Source organism: Ursus americanus, chromosome 29, assembly GCF_024610735.1.
Source record: "Ursus americanus isolate L20-20 chromosome 29, mUrsAme1.1.p, whole genome shotgun sequence".
Taxonomy (NCBI): domain Eukaryota; kingdom Metazoa; phylum Chordata; class Mammalia; order Carnivora; family Ursidae; genus Ursus; species Ursus americanus.
In genome coordinates, this window is record NC_142155.1 from 18,862,190 (window position 1) to 18,882,291 (window position 20,102).

The 20,102-nt window shown below is 34.5% G+C and overlaps 1 pseudogene; it reads right to left on the reverse strand.

Annotated features, from left to right (window-relative positions):
• Positions 1-18,539: 18,539 nt before the first annotated feature.
• Positions 18,540-19,882, reverse strand: LOC123797399 (scaffold protein ILK pseudogene; annotated as a pseudogene).
• Positions 19,883-20,102: the final 220 nt, after the last annotated feature.

Consider the following 20,102-nt stretch of genomic DNA (forward strand, 5'->3'; position numbering starts at 1 on the left):
AACATTGGAATCCTGTACCTGGCAAGGAGGGAAGTATTAACATGATGGATTATGACTAGTATCAGCCCTAAAAGTGAAAATGGAGCCAACTTCTGGGGCATTAGATGGGCTAGTTGGGGCAGAGAAATATATAAATCAAAGCAACATATTAACACCAGGAAGACTCGTAAAACAGAAGCTATGAACTATCAATAGGACTCACCTTACTCACTTCCCCTATGGTCTTGTTTCATTAAAATTCCTTCTACAATATCTATCATTACTCTAAACACGTCTCAGTTTATCCACCATTAATATATTAGTCTAAGCCACCATCGGCTCTTGCCTTGTCTGAACTACATTTCCTTGCCTTTTACCTCAAGCAGCTCTTCTCTGTTTTGTTGTTGTAGTTGTTATTTTTGTTGCAGTTGTAGGATTCATCCTTTGTGTGTTGTTACATAAAAATAAGCGAGAATGATATTATCTAAATTCTTCCTCTTTCTTTTCAGAGTGACTATATTCTTCACCTTAATTGTATTGATTTCCCATTCTCCATCCCTTAAATTTTGGTCATATCCCTACATAAATACCATGGTGGTTCCTTCCTTATTATTACCCACTTGTGAGTCAAGCCAGCCTTTTGCTGAATGTTGGGTTGAGTGTGGAGGAAAGGCATTGGGGACAGCCACAGCTTTCGTTCAGGACTGTTTTCTGGAGCACTAAGTTTCTTATGCCCATTATCTTTCAAGACATGGGCTTGCTGGGTTGCTTACATTCAGCTGGTTGATATAACACATAATGAAGCCCCTTCACTCATGGTGTCTGTGTTATGATAACTTTTTCCTCCCTCCTTTGTTGCAATTAATTTTGGCAATCTCCTGTGGTAAAAACCTGTCTCAAATTGAAAAAAAAAAACAACCTTATAGTCATTATAGCCTCTCCTTCAGTTCTAATTTCCCCTGTACGTATAATGTCCTGAACTGAGGCAACACCCATATTTCTATATTTTAGAGAATCACTGGACATATTCTTTAGGAAACTGATTTATAGTTTTAGAGATACCTTAATCCTGCCTCACCTCCTTGTATCTATGGAAGTACATGTAAGCTCTTCATGTCCTCTTACATTTTGGTTCAAATTTGAGAGTACTTGACATTTTTTTTTAAAGATTTATTTTAGAGAGAGAGAGAGACAGAGAAAAAGAGCATGGGCAGGAGGGGCAGAGGGAGAGAGAGTCTCAAGCAGACTCCACACTGAGCACAGATCCTGAAATGGGGCTGGATCTCACAACCCCAAGATCACAACCTGAGTCGAAACCAAGAGTCAGACACTTAACCAACTGTACCACCCAGACGCTCCGACAGTTTTTTGATATAATTTATGCATTGAGGTTCTAATCTCTTTTCTGCTTCATTAATGAAAGGTTTCTTTGTCTATATTTTGTTCATTTCATTTTATTTGATAGGAGTCAGTGGAAGTAAAGAAATGCTTTTATTAAGTTATTAAGAATCATTTTGATAATACTGATTTTCTTAAACTAATGTTATTAAAACCATATGTACAATACTTAGGCTTTTACAAAATGTCTTTTGTCCTGTTGGAAACAGTTGGACCTGATTGCTTTCAATCTCAATTCATAAAAATACTCATCTTCAATGTGATTTTCTGTCATACTGATATCACAGCAAAGTGTCTCAAATAAAATACTATCTAGGGAGTTGTGCTTAAAATTTGGCTTTGGAATCCCATTTTTTTCTTCTGCAAAGGTTTTTCCTTGAAGATGTATTTACTTGGCTAAAATATGACTTGAGATTTACAGCTAATTCATGCAGGAAAATGTGTAGTCCGGCTTCATAAATATTCAAGACAGTAATAATGGGAAGAAATATAGAGATTACCTTATATCTTATTAGTGGTCAGTAGTTCTTTTTTACATTATGCTATAGATTAAATACTTTATAGTAGACATGGAAAAAAAGAAAGTATTTTCCTTTGCAGAAACATAAAATGAATCCTAGTGCTCCTGTTCCCATAGATATATATGTTCCTTGTGTTCTCAGGATTTATATTAGGAAAATGATATGTTCATTTTTGACACATTTAAATATTCTGAATTTCCACGTTCCATCTGAAAAAGCTATCACTTATAGCATTTTTTGTACAACTTCAATTTTTAAATGTAAAATACCAAATAAAATTCTTTGTCACTAAATTTAGATGGTATATATTAGGGCCTTGTTCTAGTATGCTTTATTTTTGCTTGGATTTAAATATATTTTTCTCCCAATGACATCCAAGAGAGATAAATTATCAAATTACCAAAATTATCTCATTATTCTTGATACATGAATTCTAAAGGCATAGAATGCTCCATTGTGATTCTTGTTTAATGGCAGTTCTATTGTTGCTGACATCTATTAGAATATTGTTACTAATAAGGCTGCATTTCTTTCTGTAAGAGAGAAAGTATGCTTGCTTTATGTTTACAGGCTTGATCCTGCTTACAGCTTAGCTTCCTCCCTTTACAAGAACCAGCCCATCTCATATTACTAACATGCCAGCTTGGTCTGCCTGTTGCTATGGTTTCCCAGCAGTCATTGGCTATGCCCTGTTGCTTGAAATTATGCTTAGGCATGTCCTCATAGAATTTCATCTTTCTACTGTGGTTTTCGTTGTTCTCAGTTTTGCATAGAGTGGTAATCCATTTTTTGTAATCCATTTTTACCCTGAGTTTATTTGACTGCAGCAGAATTGAATGTCTCAAAGATTTGGTTGGCCCAGGATTTATGGGGGCTTGTCTTATTAATGGCAGACCCTAGACTTGTAATATCCCTACTGCTCATGGAGTTGAACAAATGGCATGGTCCCTGCATGTGCTTTAATACCCTCATGAATCTGACATACTATTTACCTAAGATGAGTTTCAATGGTGACACAGCTGTTGGTTTCATCTAAGGGTGTACTCTTTTGTTCATTGTGACATGGTGGAAGTACTGACATTTAGCAGCATCTGTGAAAATCTAGGCCTCACAGTCAAATTACAAATTGCATGCTACCACTATTCTATGGGCTATTAGCTTGGCTAGGCGCATTTTGCTCTATTGGTGTCATATTTTGTTAGCTAGGCTTTCTGGGAACATGCTGGCTTTCTTTATTTTGTTCTCTATTTCCTGAATATCATGCTGTTTAATATTTTGCCAAAATGGTAAAATTCAATAATCAATTTTTATTTTTCCATCTCCAATAAAGGCTTTATGCTCTTATGCTATGATGTAGTTTTCCCACTAAGATGGACTTCAGACTCATTATAGTTATTAACATTATTGAATAACAATTATTAAACACTCATTAAAGTAAGATCCTTTTAAAGAGAAGTATGGAATCAAAAGGAAAGGAGAAATTTATTTTGATTTTTTGAATCATCATTTGATTTTTTGATGATTTTTTTTTCTACTCAGAGTTAATTTTTACATGATATTCTTAGAGAATTGGTAGAGAATAGAGAGAGAAAATAGGGAGGACACAGGGGAAATCAATTCAGGCTACACAATGGTATGATTGGTCTGGATAGAATAATTAAATATTATATGAAGTTATATACTCGCATACTTTGCACGTATACATTCATATTTAAGTCTTAAAAATCAGGGCGCCTGGGTGGCTCAGTCATTAAGCATCTGCCTTCGGCTCAGGGCCTGATCCCAGAGTCCTGGGGTGGAGCCCCGCATTGGGCTCCCTGCTCGGCTCGGAAGCCTGCTTCTTCCTCTCCCACTCCCCCTGCTTGTGTTCCCTCTCTCGCTGGCTGTCTCTCTGTCAAATAAATAAATAAATAAAATCTTAAAAAAAAAAAAAATACATCTTCTCCAATTCATGCTCAGTCACTCCCCAGGAATATCTTAGAATTAAATTTACAAGGTTAGTTTTAGATGTGGAGAGACAAATTACAATCTCTCTGTTCTTTAATTTGGTCATGACTAGGTAGTATAACTTCCTTATTGGTTAATAAAAACCCTAAAAGAATGATAGACTTTTGATATAGGTAATCTGAGAGGACAACCCATAAGCTAGACAGTTTATTCTGTTGAAGAACAGTTAAGAAAGAAGTTAGCAAATATTTATATATTACCTTAAAATTTAAGTTAAATTTAAATGTATTTTTTATGTTAGCATCGTAAATTTGAGTTTCCGTCTAAGCCCATTTGTTAATTAGGGCAAGGGTTTTCCTGGAATTTTGAAAAAAAATGGTATGTATATTGTCAAGGATTATTGATCAATCTTACCTCTAGAACCTGCCATAAGAAACAGCATTTGATATTTGTTATGTAAAATCATATTCACTCATTTACAGTTTTAAACCACATTTCTATAAAGTTTGCATCTTCACCATGACCTTGGTGATAAATTAGTTCAATTTAGCTGTTGCAAAACCATTCTGTATAAAAAGACAATTACAGAATTTCTTCCAGGTAAAAACATGGTCAAGTTCTATTTCTTCTCCAAGATTATAATTATGAGCAAAGTAAAAAGTTAAGTAAAATAAAGATGGTCTTAAAAATGATACAGATTCTGAGGTCATGATCACACATAATTTTGAGAATATTCAACTAGACAAGAGCACTGTCTCCTAGACTCAAAATCTCAGCATTAATACTGTTGTTGTTGATGAATTACTGTCAGTAATGCTGCTTTTATTATGTATAGCATTTTGTATTATTTTATATGTGCTTCCCTGCCTCTGCTATTTTGGACCTACTGGATAGTTAATTTTTCCGATTTTATTATAGCTAATTAGGTGTGATGCCCTATAGAAGGTGGTTTACATGTATTATCTTAGATCACTCACATAGAACATCTTGGAAAAATGGATTTATTGTCCTTATATGTGTGTTCTCTGTCGTTGAATCTGTTTCTTGGTTTGTCTCTTTTCTCTCTCTCTCTCTCTCTCTTTTTTCAAATGGGAGAAAATTTTGATAAAAATTTTATACTGTAAAATAACACAAGTGTCAGTTGTTAACTCAGCAGTTGTAGAGGCCTATTTCATGGATTTCTGAGGATGTCATGTATTCTAAAGTTGAAACTGTCTTCTGCAAGTACATAAAACCATATTTGTTTTACTTTAGATACAGAAAACATTCTCCTAGTCACTAAAGTCAATGTATGAAATTGAGGTGAATAATAAGCATTTTATGAGAAAAATACTTTTTTTCCCTCAAAAATTTTCCTTTGTTGCAAGCCAGCCATTTTCTGCTTTTACTTCTGGTTTTCAACACAACACAACTCAATGCATTCAGAATTTTTATTGTTTTAGCTTAAACACATTTCTCATCAGAGTAATTCATGGTCATTATAATGGACATAAAATACAAAAAAAATGTAAATAAGCTGATAAAAATAACCTGCTATATTGAAAAGGATATGGACTAGAGTGCTCAACAAATTTGGGCTCAATTCTAATACTTCTACTTTCTTACTATGAACTTTGGGGACAATTATTTAATTATTTTGTGCCTTAATTTGCTAATTATATAAGGATAATAAATCCATTTTTCCAAGATGTTCTATGTGAGTGATCTAAGATAATACATGTAAACCACCTTCTATAGGGCATCACACCTAAGTGCTTAAAAATGACAGCTCTTAGCATTACAAGACTCCTATCCTGTTCCCCATGGAACTATTGTTTATATTATTTCTTTGCTTAACATTTAAAAAGTAGTTTTTAGCTATAACAAAATCGGAAAAATTAACTATTGAAAAAAACAAAAAGATTATCAACCCTCCAATCTTTCTTTTTATATTACACACCTGCTTACTCTTTAGTTTGTAGTTTTATGTAACTTTTCCTTAAATTATAGTTTCTGGGCATTTTTACTGTCTAGGTAAGCTTTTGTTTCTTAATTTCATATTCAAAATATAGGCCCCAGAAGTAGATATACTATACCTTAAGTGGTTGGACTGGTGAATATTAGAATGGAACTAATCTCTCTGTCTGGATAATATGTTTCTATTAATAGAACTTTTTTTTCCAACTTCCAGTTTCATCCATAAACCACAAAAACGTGGGACACCTGGGTGGCTCAGCTGGTTAAATGTGGGGCTCTTGGTTTCAGCTCAGGTCATGATCTCATGGGTCGTGGGTTCCAGCCCCACATCAGGCTCTATGCTCACTGGGAGTCTGCTTGAAGAGTCTCACTGTCTGTTCCTGCCCCTGCCCCCTAAAATAAATAAATAAATCTTTAAAAAGCACACACACACACACACACACACACACACACACACAAGAGGGTGACTTCTGGTTAAGCTTGAATTCCACTGAAGGGTCCTACCTGCCACCCCTCAGAGAACATCTGTCTAATATCTATATTTTTAAATTGAAAATGTAAGTACAAAATTCTATATTTATTCTTTTTTTAAAAAGATTTTATTTATTTATTTAACAGAGAGAGAGAGCATGTGTATGAGCAGGCAGAGCAGCAGGCAGAGGGAGAGGGAGAAGAAAGCTCCCTGCTGAGCAGAGAGCCCGATGCAGGTCTCCAAAGTCAGACGCCTAACCAACTGAGCCACCAAAGAGCCCCTGTTCTTATTTTTAATAAACCTTATCTGCCTTGTTTTAGCTCAGTATTCTAGCCTAATTTCATATACTTTTATTCTGATCCCGTCAACAAATATTTTAACAATCCTTCCTGCTTTGTAATGTTGACTGAATGCTTTATATATCTTTAGAAATATCTTGACTTTTAAAAAGAAGTTAGATAGAATAAAGCTAATATGTAATCCTATGGTATAGCCATAGAGCAGTTTCTCCAGGTTGGCAACATTTAATTAATAAATACTCATTTTTTTGAGACAATTGCTCAAATAACCATTAGTCACATGCTTATAACATAATCTGATGTCTGTTTCTCCACCTTATTCATAATACTATGAAAATTTTGCTGAATGTAAACTAAAATAAAAACATACTATTTATAGAGCAGTCAACTTCATCAGTTAGTGTAAAGACCCAATCAGGATAGAGCAAGTCAATTTAATTTTTACATGATGCCTTTTAGCAGGGATGGTAGTTATCAGTATTACTCGTATATTCTTTAACAAATCATTCATTTAATAATCTGCTATGGAATTTTTATCTTGCTATCAACCATATTGGTTTGATATGATATATTCCAGATTCCATTATTTTTTCTATTAAATAATCAATTTCTGTTTATTTTTATTCTCCCAAGTATCATATTAATTGTTTTTATTTTATAGAATAACAAATAAGCAGGGGGCACCTACTGTGTGCTAAGCCCAGTGGTGATGCAATGTTGAATTAGACAGACAGATCCTTTTCCTCATAAAATTTATATTATAGGGAGTTCAATAGACAATAAGTTCATCACCTAATACGAAAAGAAAGGAAATCTAGATGGAAGTAGAATTAGAAAGGAAAAGAATAGATTGGTATGACAGAGAATAATAGAGACAGTTTTTCATAGATACAGGTTAGGCAATGACTATCAAAGGGAGTCATATTTTAGGTTAAAAGGAGCCAGCTGAGTGAAGAACCAGGAAAAGAAAATTTCTAGCAGAAAGAATAATACAAAGACCCTAAAGTGAAAGCATTTTTTCTTTTCTTGAGTCAAATAGAGCTCCAGGTGGCTGAAGTGTGGTAAACAGGGAAAGAGTAGCCTGAGAAGAAGTTGGAGACCTAGTGAGGAGTCAGATCACTCAGGGGATTGTAGGCTTCTGCCAGGCGGATTAGATTTTACCATGTAAATTGGGACTCCATTAATAGACTCTAAATGGGTAGTGATATGATCATCATAGCATTTCAAAGTGACTATTCTGGCTGCTCTGAATGGAGAAGATTGATAGGGTGCACAAGAACAAAAAGAGGAAGACTAGTTAGAAAGACTTAATATTCCAATGAAGATATAATGAATGAATGATTTTAGTTCAGTTTGGCCAAAAGAAAACATGCATCAATTGCAAAATTCCTGAATCTCTACAAATAATTCATAAATATGCTGAATGATCAATATGCTGAGTGGTAAATTTGCCAAATTTACCGATTTACTGGAAGATGTTATTAATTCATAAAGTTTAGAGATATTTTGACTGAAATGGATGGTTTTAATAAACCTTGAAAATTTCTGAAATGTTTTAGTCAAGGAATTTAAGTTTTAATTCAGTTTATTTTAGATTTATTATGAGTAATTTCACTCTGGCAAGCCAAAATATAGTGTATTCCTGATTGTTTTACTATCCCCTGCTTGGAAATGAGACTGTCTTATGCATTTTCAGTGATAAGTCTTGGGCATATATTCAATATTGGTACTTTAAAATGAGTGAGTTTCTATCTTCCAATAAATTTAGAGTCACAAATTCATCAATAAGCTCAAACAAGTTAATATTTGAGAATTTCTTCAGGACTAAAATGTGAATCACTCTTAAAATAGACATTTAAATAAATTTCACCAAAAAAATCACTGCAAAACAACTGTGGTAAGCAATATTTAGCAGTATTAAGACTATTATGAATCAACTCATCTTAAAGATTATTTTAAAATCCTGAAAATCTCTTGAAATCATCCATGCCCCACAGTATGCTGAAAACTATATAAGTATTTAATATAGATGTGTTTGAGGGAACTTGCATTTTTAAGAACTGGATTTTAGACAATTGATTTTACACTAATTTGTTTATTAAAAACAAGATTTTGGTGAATTGATCGTTTAGCTGAAACACTGATAGTGGCAAGGGCAATTGAGGGGAGTGGATATGATATTGTGGTTAGCTGGATATTCCGGTTGATAGTCTGGAAGACTACCACATTTGATGCTAGGCTGGATTTTAGGGATGGAGGAAAGGAGATCAATGATTACTCCTACAGTTTGGGGTTTGAAGACATGGTGAGTGTTAGCACTGTTTTCTGAGAATAGGGAAATTTGGGCATAACCGTGTTTGCTGCCAAAGGGAAGGAATTTTTCCAAATCAATATTTTTAATATACTTGGGGTGCTAATATAACCACCATGTGAAGCTGTCAAGTAGACAGTAAGACATACCGGCCTGGATCTAACAGGAGAAGACTAGCATGGAGACAAAACTTTACGAGTCATCAGAATATGGACGGCAGTTAAAACCAAGGATGGGAGAAGAAAGACTCACTAGGGTTCACTCCTGAAGCTCTCCCAACATTTAGACTATATAGATAAGTAATGTAGATGAGAAAGGAGTCTGAAAGGATTAGCCAGTGAGACATGCTGCTGCTAAAAATCAGAAAGGAAAGTTTTCAAGAAGGGTGGAATTGTCAATTGTATCCTATAAAACAGCAAAGTTTTATTCACATCATCACATATGACTCCCCACTCTCCTTTTTTTTAAGGTTTCCAGTTCATTTTATTAGCATACCTTCTGTGCTTTGTTTTATAAATACATGTATACATACATACATACACACATACTTGCATGCATGCATACACACAGCATCTGTTTGTGTGATTATGTCTATCTTCCACTTCACTCTCAACCATGAACTTTTTAAAGGCAGGCGCTCTCTCAATCATCTTTATATGCTTAGCACAGTATCTGGAGAATACAAAGTACTCAGAAATATTTGTTAAGTTGCATTATATTATTTCTAATAAGAACTTCATCTCCGTCACCATCAATATACAAATATAAATATTGATAAAACATGTGAGTGCATCATGCACTTTTAAGCCAAAACCACAAGTATATTTCAGTCCTTACTGGGCATTTTAATGTTCACACCTGAAAACCAAGTTAAGTTTTTTTGATCGAAGACACATTATTTCTTTTCTGTTTATCTCTAAAGTTCTTTCTTCAACTTTTTATGAACATCTCTTGAAACTACACGGTTAAATAGCAAATGCTGAGCTCAGAGCAGAAAATTTGCAAAAAGCCACGTCTGCTTGCTACACCAAGCTACTGATCTGGAACTGCACACCGCACCTGTAGTGCTAAAATTGATTTTACTCATCTTTGCATATGTCATCAAGATCAGCATGCATTTTGAACCATTACTTAAGATTTGTTATGAAATGTTAGAAGTTGCAGTCTGTGAAAATGATTGGTTTTCTGAAAAGCTTCTCTGCTCATTTGCACATAGACAAAGGCCATGTGTAAGCTCCTCAACAAAGCTATAAACCTGGCATTATGCCATTATATGAGCAAAAATCCTAGAGATTTGTTTATTCCTGAGATTGAAATATTCACTGAAACAACATAAATGGTAAATGAGTTCCATTCTGTGAGCTCACATAATAAAATAATAGAGAATGTAGCTTAGTATATGTGAGAAAAATTAAAAAAAAAAACAAAATAGAATGGGAATGAGTCTTCAGAATCAGTAAACATAATCCAGAGGATACGTGTTTAAACTGACCTTAAAAGTAAATCTACATGCAATAGATTTTCTAGCATTTCAAACTCATTTTTCAGGGTTATTTCATTTATAAAACCACAGAATATCAGCATTAAGATGAAGCTTAAGAGGTCTTACCTGACTCAAAGGGGGAAGCCCATAGGATATCGGGCAATACTGGGGGAAAAGGGTGAGAACAGCTGCATTCATGTCAACTTACATTGTTTTTCTACCAAATCACATTTCTCAAAGAAGAGATGAAAGCTCTTATCCCAATCTAGTTAAGTACGTGAATGTTTCCAATAAATACGATTGCAAAAATATGATTGCTAGATGATAATCATCTTTTAATTATACTCGAAATTAAAGTAACAACAAAAAATTCATTTTTATATGGCTTTGTCATACATTTATGACTAGTAATAGCAGCATATCAACCTAGTATTAAAATTGGTCTTCATTGCCTAACTACACGCTGGGATAAATGAGAAAGGAGTGCCAGTGGCATATTGTTGAGAATTCAAAAATTAGGATTTGAAATTATCAACCATAAAGAGCACCATTTCACATATATATATATATATATATATATATATATATATATTTTAATATTTGGGTTGTTGATGTTTATTCCTCATCTTTTTCTATGACTTTTGCAAAACAAAAGGAGAGATTCATTCAAAGTGGACAAAATGAAACCAACTTTTTGTTTGTTATCTTTAAAGTATGAATCACCTATAATAACTCCATTAGCACTAATGGAAATTTGCATGTAATAAATCCTTTTGGTGCCCGGAGAATATACCACAGCTCTTTTAAGCTGTCTGGTGCTTTTACCCTTGGGTCTCGCAGAAGTGATGAGCCATCAGATATAGTGTTCCTGGAAAGGAATAGGAAGATAATTAGAGTATCTCCAATTTTCTGTCTTTGCATATAAAAGTCCTTTTTTTCCCCCCAGAAGAACATGCATACATATCTTAATACTCCCACACAACTACAGAATAGTTCAGGAAAAAATATACTGAATCACATGAAGGAAATTATTGTTATTACTTTTGAGAATCTTATAAGAATTTTCTATATTTTGTATAATTACAGTTAGTTATAAAAGGGATTAGAGAATGTTATATATACCTTTAAGGACATGTTGTCTGCTTAACTTTAAAAGGACCGGTTGCTTCATTAGCTTAAAAATGGAAAAAAAACCTACCAGGATAAAAGTCATACTTTAGTGTATCCATCACTTGGAGTGTTTGCTGTTGTGTCTGAGTGTGCCTCTCAGATTGGCAGTTAGGGTTTCTACATATGAATTTTGGAAGACACAATTCAGTCCCTAACAGATGTGATCCAACTAACCTAGAACCTCTTTCTGACCAAAAATGACAAGTTTCCGGAATTAATCAGCTCTTATTTATTTATTTATTTATTTATTTATTTAATTTATTTATTTCGGAGAGAGCACAAGCAGGGGGAGTGGCAGGCAGAGGGAGAAGCAGGCTCCCCTTTGAGCAGGGAGCCCAACGTGGACTCAATCCTAGAATGCTGGGATCATGACCTGAGCTGAAGGTAAACACTTAACCAACTGAGCCACCCAGGCGTCCCAATCAGCTCTCTTCTATATGATTTGTTAAGTAAAACTCTGGATAAAAGAAAGACTACCAATTAGATGTATTTATAACAATATTCTGTTGCTTTAGGCAGACTGTCACCATGCCCTAATTCATCTTTACTCAAAACATGCAAAATTATTGATTTGTATCAATTCTGATATAAATGATAAATCGATAAAAGCAATAACAGATTGTATACATTTAAATAGTAATTATATGTTAGGTAGGGATAGTGGTAGTTAACTTTCAAGTATTTATAATTGAGTCTTTAGCCAAACAGTCAGATAAAAAATTCTATGATATGGAGTTATACTTCCCTAAATGAATAATGCATTCTCCCCTACTAGGGTTTAGTGTTTACCATATCCCTTTTAAAAGTATCGTGCAGCAGAAAACTCTTCTATATTCATATGTCAATTCAAATTCATCTGTAATTTTAATAGATATTTTAACATTTACTTTTTAATAAAGCTTTTCTTTCCCAATAAGCCAGATAATTAAAGGGCTTAAAAATAAACAAGCTAGAAAATATTTTAGCGGGCATTCTATTTGTACATGAATTTCTTTTAACTATGTTTAATGACAATAAAATGATATTTAAATGCACTAGTAAAGCTTGCTAACAAATCTTTTTGTAGAAAAGTTAGTATTCAAACTGAATATTCTACAGAGTATTACTGATTTGTAATTCCAGTGGCCATGGTAATTTTCTAGTAGCAAAAATTATTTTTAAAATAATAATACTGTAAACATATATAAAGAAAGTTATAAAGGAAAACAAAATTATTTGTAAGCCCATTACTCAGGCAATTCATCTTGATTTGTTAAAATGAAAGTTAAAAATCCATAAAATTAGAAAATTTAACAAATAACAAGTAAAACCCCCCATCCCAAACCTGCACATATTTTCTCTTCCAACCAGAGCTATTTAAAAAAATTCTTATGTTATCTTACATATTATTACACATAGAAGTGTATTAATTTGAGCTATATAAAACAAATGTTGACCAGCAATCTTATGACTCAAACTAATACATGTGATTCTATATCTTGTTTTTTTAATCTAATAATATATTTGAGTAGTTTTTATATTAGAAAATATACTTTATTTAGATTAAATATTATCATACATATATAATAGATTTAATTTGGCTGGTGATCTTTTGGTGAAAATTTATGCATCTTTTTGCTATTGCAACCTTTATAGATATATCTTGATATAGGTATGCATACATTTAAACAACTAATAGTGCAATTATTGTATCAAAATGATGCACATTTAAAATTTTTGTAGGTACCCTTAAATTATTCCTCAAAATTGCTCCCCCCTCATAGCACACACACAACTTTGTCAGAGCCAAGTATTACTTATGATTGATAAAAATTAGTATCTCATTTATTTAGTTGTGAGTTGAACATTTTTTTCATATGTATTCATTTATCATTTGCATTTCTATTTCTCTTTTGGTATATTGCCTATACATATGCTTGGTTCCTTTTTAGTTTCTTAGTGATTTGTGAAACACTGATTTTCATATCTCCTTGTACACTCCTCGTAAGACAATTGGTGCTTTATTTACCTTATATCGCAATTTTTCTGAGTTTGTTTACTAAAATCACAAATAAATTTATCCAACTTTTGCTTTTAGAAATCTTGGGTTCATTTTTGCATTCAAATCCTTGATCTATCTGGAATTTATTTTGATACAGAAGTGAAGATGAGATTTAGCTTTATATTTTTTTCCGAAAAGTCTATTGTCACTATTGTAAATGATCCAACATTCTTGTTAGCATTCATCTCACCAAATTTTCTCATTATTTTACATGGATTTCTTAACAATCTTGGATTTCCCGAGTAAAGCAATATATCACTAATAATGATAATTTTGGCAGATGAAACACTGGCCACATTGAAAAAGAAATTTGAGAGTTAAAAAAATGTATTAATTCCATGCTAATGATTGGATTATCTAAGAGCAAAAAATTTATAAAAGGTATAGGTCTAAAAATTAACCTTTGTAGAGTATCAAGTATCAGTTTACATTTAATATTGGAGAAGGTAAGAAACACAATTAAAGTAGAAGTTTCTCTTACAAGAATTGGAAGAGAACCATGAGAGCATATTGTTGCCTAAGTCGGAGAACTTAAAAAAGTGAAAATTGAGACAAAAACTCTAAAATTGGTGACAAAAGCAATTTGGACTCAGTTACATGCACAAAATTAACATTAGAGATCAAAGAGGGAATGGTATAAGTAAAGGATGTCTCAGTTTGTAGATTATTCTTTCTAGAAGTTAGAGATGCCAAGAAAAGAGAGAAACAGCGGAAACCATCTTTAAATCAAAGATGTTTTTAATCTGAATAGAGATTTGTGCAATTTTAAAGGCAAAAGAGAAGCCATGAGAGGCAGTTGGTGAATGAGAAAGTCTGAGAGCTAGAACATCCTTCAGAAGTCAGGAAGAATTAAAAACTGGTATCACTGTAATTTTGGGGAAAATAGGAACAAGCTAAGGACAGAATGCCAAATTAAAATATGGTCTATTCCACAAGGTTAGGCTTGGCATTTGGGAAACTCTAAAACAACTAATGTGAAAATTAGTTGAATGACATCTAAACATTTAAATAATGAACATAAATAAATATTCAGCGAAGTCCAAAAAGGTCAATATTACTTAGTAATATCCATAACTTTCATGGCAGGATAACAGAAAGTTAAGAGAAAACATTTGAAGTATTGCAAATGGGGATTTAAACAAAATTAAGGGGAAAATTTGAACATACAGATGCTGTAGTAACACAGAGGAGAGTGCCAATTAACTTAAACTGATGTATATGAAATTCTTTCTCTGATGAAATTTTTAAAACACCAAATTATAAAGATTAAGAGCATTGAGTTTGTTATCTGCTAGGTATCTGTTATACATGTATAGTGTGATAAATCATAGATTTTAATAAAATTCCTTTTATCAGTAAATATATTCACCTCTACTTATCAGAACATTTTTGTATTCTTGGTGAGCGCTAGTGGGCTTTATTTTTTTCCCTGTGTGTGTGTGTGTGTGTGTGTGTGTGTATTTCACATATATATGTCATACACACACACACACACACACATATACATATAAGCGAACAAAAAACTATATACCCATATATATATATGTATACAAATATACATATATACATGTATATCTCCAAATATATGCGTACATATATAAGCAAATAAAAATAAATAAAAATCTATCATTAAAGTGTCCCAAAAAAGTCTTTTGGAAAATGCATTTTCCAAAAATTATGTAGCATTTATCTTTTATACAGAATAAACTTAAGCATTAATGGTGGCTCTCAAGTAATCATGGCAAAGTAATTTTAAATAAATGTTTCTTTTTTTGCAATCTTTGAATAAATAAGTTTTCCTATAGTCTAGATTAGGTGATATTTATTTTACTTTAATGAGATTGAAAACTGATTTTATTGCTCTATTTCCTGAACATTTCAAAGTAATTTTCAGAGTCTAATTGAACAAACACATCTTATTAGTCTTTCCCTCAGCTGTAATAATTTAAACAATCCTATTTGTACTTAAATACAAAGGAAAATTCAGTCCAAAAGGGAAATGTAGCAAGACAAAGGGCCACTGTATTTTAAGAATTATTTTTCCCAAAATCTGACTGGTATTTAATTAAATAAGGAAGAAAACCAGACAATGAGGATCTTGGTAGCATTATCCCTTGCATTTGGCAATACTTACCATAACATTAAGCTATTTACTGAATTAAAATTGCTATTGTTTTCAGTTCTCCATAGATAAATATAAAGTCTCCATTTTGAGAGACTCTTGGTCTGGTTATATTTTATGAATCCTTTGAAAGAAACCATGAGAAAATAGGTAACATTGAAAAATCCATTATATGAACTCTTTATCCTTTTATAATTTTATATTTCAAAATAAAATATACTACATGTATTCTTGAGTATGGCTTTATATCAAGTTCTTGAATGTAAAATAATTTTACTTTTAGTCTTTTATAATTGTCATGATGTTGGAGTTTAAAAATGTAGTAGGATGTCCCCCTCTCTCTGTGGCTGAGGCTTTCTTTAGGGCAGACACATCTGTTGCAGACCTAATAGAGTCAACCTTAACTTCTAGAGTTCCCAAGGACCTTTCATTTGGGAAACTATATTTCTCAAAAAAAATAAAAAATGCAGCATTCATCTTTTATTCCAAACAAACCTAGATATTAATGGTGGCTTTCAGATAATGATGACAAAGCAATTGAGCCTTATTTTTTTAGACTACTTCAGCTTAAAAGTTCTGTTTATTTTTTAAGAAATGATGAAAACACATTGATTAATAATCTTCATGAGCCTCTTAGGAACTTAATATGCAAGTTCAGGTTTTCATTGACAAGGGATTTCCCACTTTTCATTTTAAATGTAATTAATTATTTCCATGTATATGATGTTAATATTACAACACGTGTTCCCTACTGAAGAGACAGTTCAATGTTAGGCTTCTTCATATTTGCCTTTGATCTTTATCCTAAAGAGCTCCTTGTAGCAGAAGCTTAATAGTTTAGAGCCACAACCTTGACAAAAATACAGAAGAAAAATGAAATTAGAAGAGATAATAAAAGGGTAAAAATAAATAAACATAGAGTTACATACTTTTCTTAAATAATAAGCCCTCAGGAGTTCTTGGTTGAAAAGATTATGGTGGGAGTATTAGAAGAATTGTAGATGATATTCCTGCAGTTTATATGCTTCATAGGGAACAGAGACATCCTACTTCAGAATTGGGCCGCATTTGCCAGTGCGTGGATGTGGGAAGTACAGATAATGAGCACTAGGAAGAGGGAGGAAATAACTACATTTCAGGAGTGCTGAACTGTTCAAATTCCTTGTGACAGCTCCTATTCACCAATATCCAAACTGAAATCCCACTTGCTCTTATCTACAATGGACAAATGGGAGATATTGGCAGTAAGGAGGCAGACAAAGCATCCAAACCACGAGGTAAGGTCTGGATGGCTGCTCCAAGGTAGTTTTTGGAATTCCAAAGAATAATCTTGCAACTCAAACATCTAACAGTAAGATAACTCAGCCCTGAGAATGGAGCTCTAAATAAATACGTGGATTCTGAGGTTGTCTGTTTAATAATGTATAGAATAGGGAAAATAGATAAAATGAAAATTGAAAAGGAAATAGGATTATATGATATACTCAGAAAAAATTTCTTACAATCAATTATTCAAGAATGTGATTCCTATATTTCTTATATTAAGCAAGAAATGAGGCCAATACTCTTCATTTAGTGAAATATTTTATATTATTGACATTATTCCCTTGGATAATTTGTCTTTCTAAAAATCAAGCAACTAGAGTAAATTACTTCTCTGTGATACTTTTAGCTTTTGAGTTAACAATCTAAATTTTGTATTCAAATTCATACTGGCAACCCAATTCTTTCAGTGTATACAAGCTAATATATTCATATTTTCCAAGAATTAATCCTTATTCCTGAAAATATGAAGAGATTAAAAGCTAATTCATAACATCACGAGGTGAGTTCTATCATTCACTGGGACAAGAAGGAATTCCTTACAATTGTATCCTTTCTATCAAAAAATAATCTTTAAGCACTGATTTTATGCAAGGCAGTTTGTTAGGTCTACGAAATATTAAAAAAAAAACAGCTCCTATTCTTAAAGAATATTGTCACTGACCTAGTTCTGATTGCCATCTTTTCTTACCTTTATTGTTACAGTAATTATGTAATTGTTCTTTCCTCATCCAGTTCCTTCTGCTTTAAAGCTGCTTGAATTCTCATGTCATACACTTCTCAAAATTTTCCTATTTCTCCCTTGCCCTAAATTGCTTAGCACGTAGCCCAAGATTTTCCTCTATGTGATTCCAGTCGGTCTCTCTTAGCTTTGTCTTTACCAACATCCCTCCCATGTACACTACATACTCACATCACAAAAATACTCATTCAGCAAGAATTTTGTGATTTTGTAGCTTTTCCCTTGACCTGATATGTCTTTGTTAATTTATATTCATTTCTTGTCTATTGAATTCAAATTCAAATCCCACCTATTCCCAGATATCTTCCCTCATCTTTTCCTACCTTGAAGGAAATATTTCCTGTCCTGTGTTTCAACACCACCTAGTATATTATGGTATTACTTCATTCTCCTTTTGCATCATATTTGATTGCTTGTTTTTTTCTCCTCTTTGCCTTGAAACTATTTTGATTCTTTCTTATTTCTTTTTTCTGTATAGTTGTCTTTCATCGAGGACCGTAAAATCCTTTTTTCCCCCCCCATACTAAACTTTATTGTGACAGGCAGGGCTGGTTCCTCCCATGCTGGGAGATACTGTGTGGCAAGTGACAAAGCTCTGAGCCTAGCCCCTTTGGGGGTTGCCGTGGTAGGGATGGGTCAGGGGAATGGGCCCCATGGCTGGGGTAGTACCATGACTGGAGGCAGAGGAGGCAACCAGAGGCCTGCTGTTTTGGGAAGACATACTCCCCTAACTGTGTCCTGACACCTCTGGAGTTTAGGCAAGGGCTTTCCAGCTCTACTTGTCCTGCATCTTCTCCAGGATAGGTACAATCATGTCAAACTTGGGCTGCTTAGCAGGATCTTCATTCATGCAGATCTTCATGAGCTTACACACATGGGAGGAAATGCCTGGTGGGATGTTAGGCTGAAGGCCTTCCAGTGCCACCTTCATTCCAGTCTCCATGTTGGAGATGTCAGCAAAGGGTATCTCCCATGTCACCAGTTCCCACAGAAGCAGTGCAAAACTCCATATGTCTGCTGAGCATCTGTTTGTATCTTCAGGCTTCTGCAGAGCTCCAGGGGCCACCCAGGCAGGTGTATACGTGCGCCGAGGGCATTGGAAGGAGAGCTTGTTGTCGGCCATGCTGATTCAGGCAGTCATGTCCTCATCAATCATTACACAACAGTTATTGAGTGCATGTCTTAGGATGAGGGGCTCCAATGTGTGTAGGAAGGCCATGCCCCTTGCCATGTCCAATGCAAACTCCACAACCTGGCTCTGGTCCACAATGAAATTGGTGTCGTCATGTACAGTGATCCATATGGTATCCAGTGTGTGATGAGGGTGGGGTGAGGAGCAGGTGGAGACTGACAGGCACCTACCACTGGGGGCACATTTGGACGCGAGAAAATCCCGAGACAGGGACACTCCTCAATGAAGTACCTGCTCTTCCTCGTATGCCAGTCTCGAAACTTAAGCACCTTCATGAGGATGTCATTGCCCTGCCAATGGCCCTTCCATAGCTCTCCAGAGTGATTCTCGTTGAACTTTGCCAGAAAGTTGAGCTGTTTGAAGTCAATGCCAGAGTGTTTGTTCAGAGTCCCATTTCAGGGCTGAGTGTGGGTGTTTCCCTTCCAGAATGTGTCCTTGTATGGAATATGGTAAAGGTTGTGGCCCATCTTCTCTGCCCACTCTCGGAGGAGCTCTCTCAGGGGTGCCTTGACTTTGTCCACAGGCATTTCTTCGTACTTGTTATAAATGCTGACAAGGGCCCCATTAGTCAACAGGTCCTCTGCAACCCAATCTTGGCCCCCAAAATGGGCATAGTGCAGGGGCACATTTCCATGCTTTTTCACTGCACTGATGTCAGCTTTATACTGCAGCAGCTCCTGCACAATATCACGGTGTCCATGACTGGCTGCCAGGTGCAGGGGGCATCATCCCCACGGTTCATCACATTGATTCATGTCCCCTGCATGATCAGCATTTCAACCACAGCAGAACAGCCCTCTCGGAAGGCCCAGTGCAAGGGGGAGAAGCCATGATCATCCCCCTGGTTGAGGTTGTTGTCTGTTGTCCAACCACAGGCAAATGACGACCGCATTGCCCTCCTGGCACTGAGTGAAAATGTTGCCCATAGCAGCGTCTGGGCGCTGAGTCCCCTAGATTGGGGAACACCGTAGATGGGAACTTGGGCTGGAGGAACCTTCTTCGGGGAAATCCCCTCTGGCTGAGCCTGCCATTGGCCCACCCCTGGTCCTCTCCAGGCCCCCATTCCTCCCTCCTTCTCACCTTCTTTGCCCTTCTCTCAAATTCTTTGTTTAAAGTTGTTATTTAAATTCCGGTTAGTTAACATAC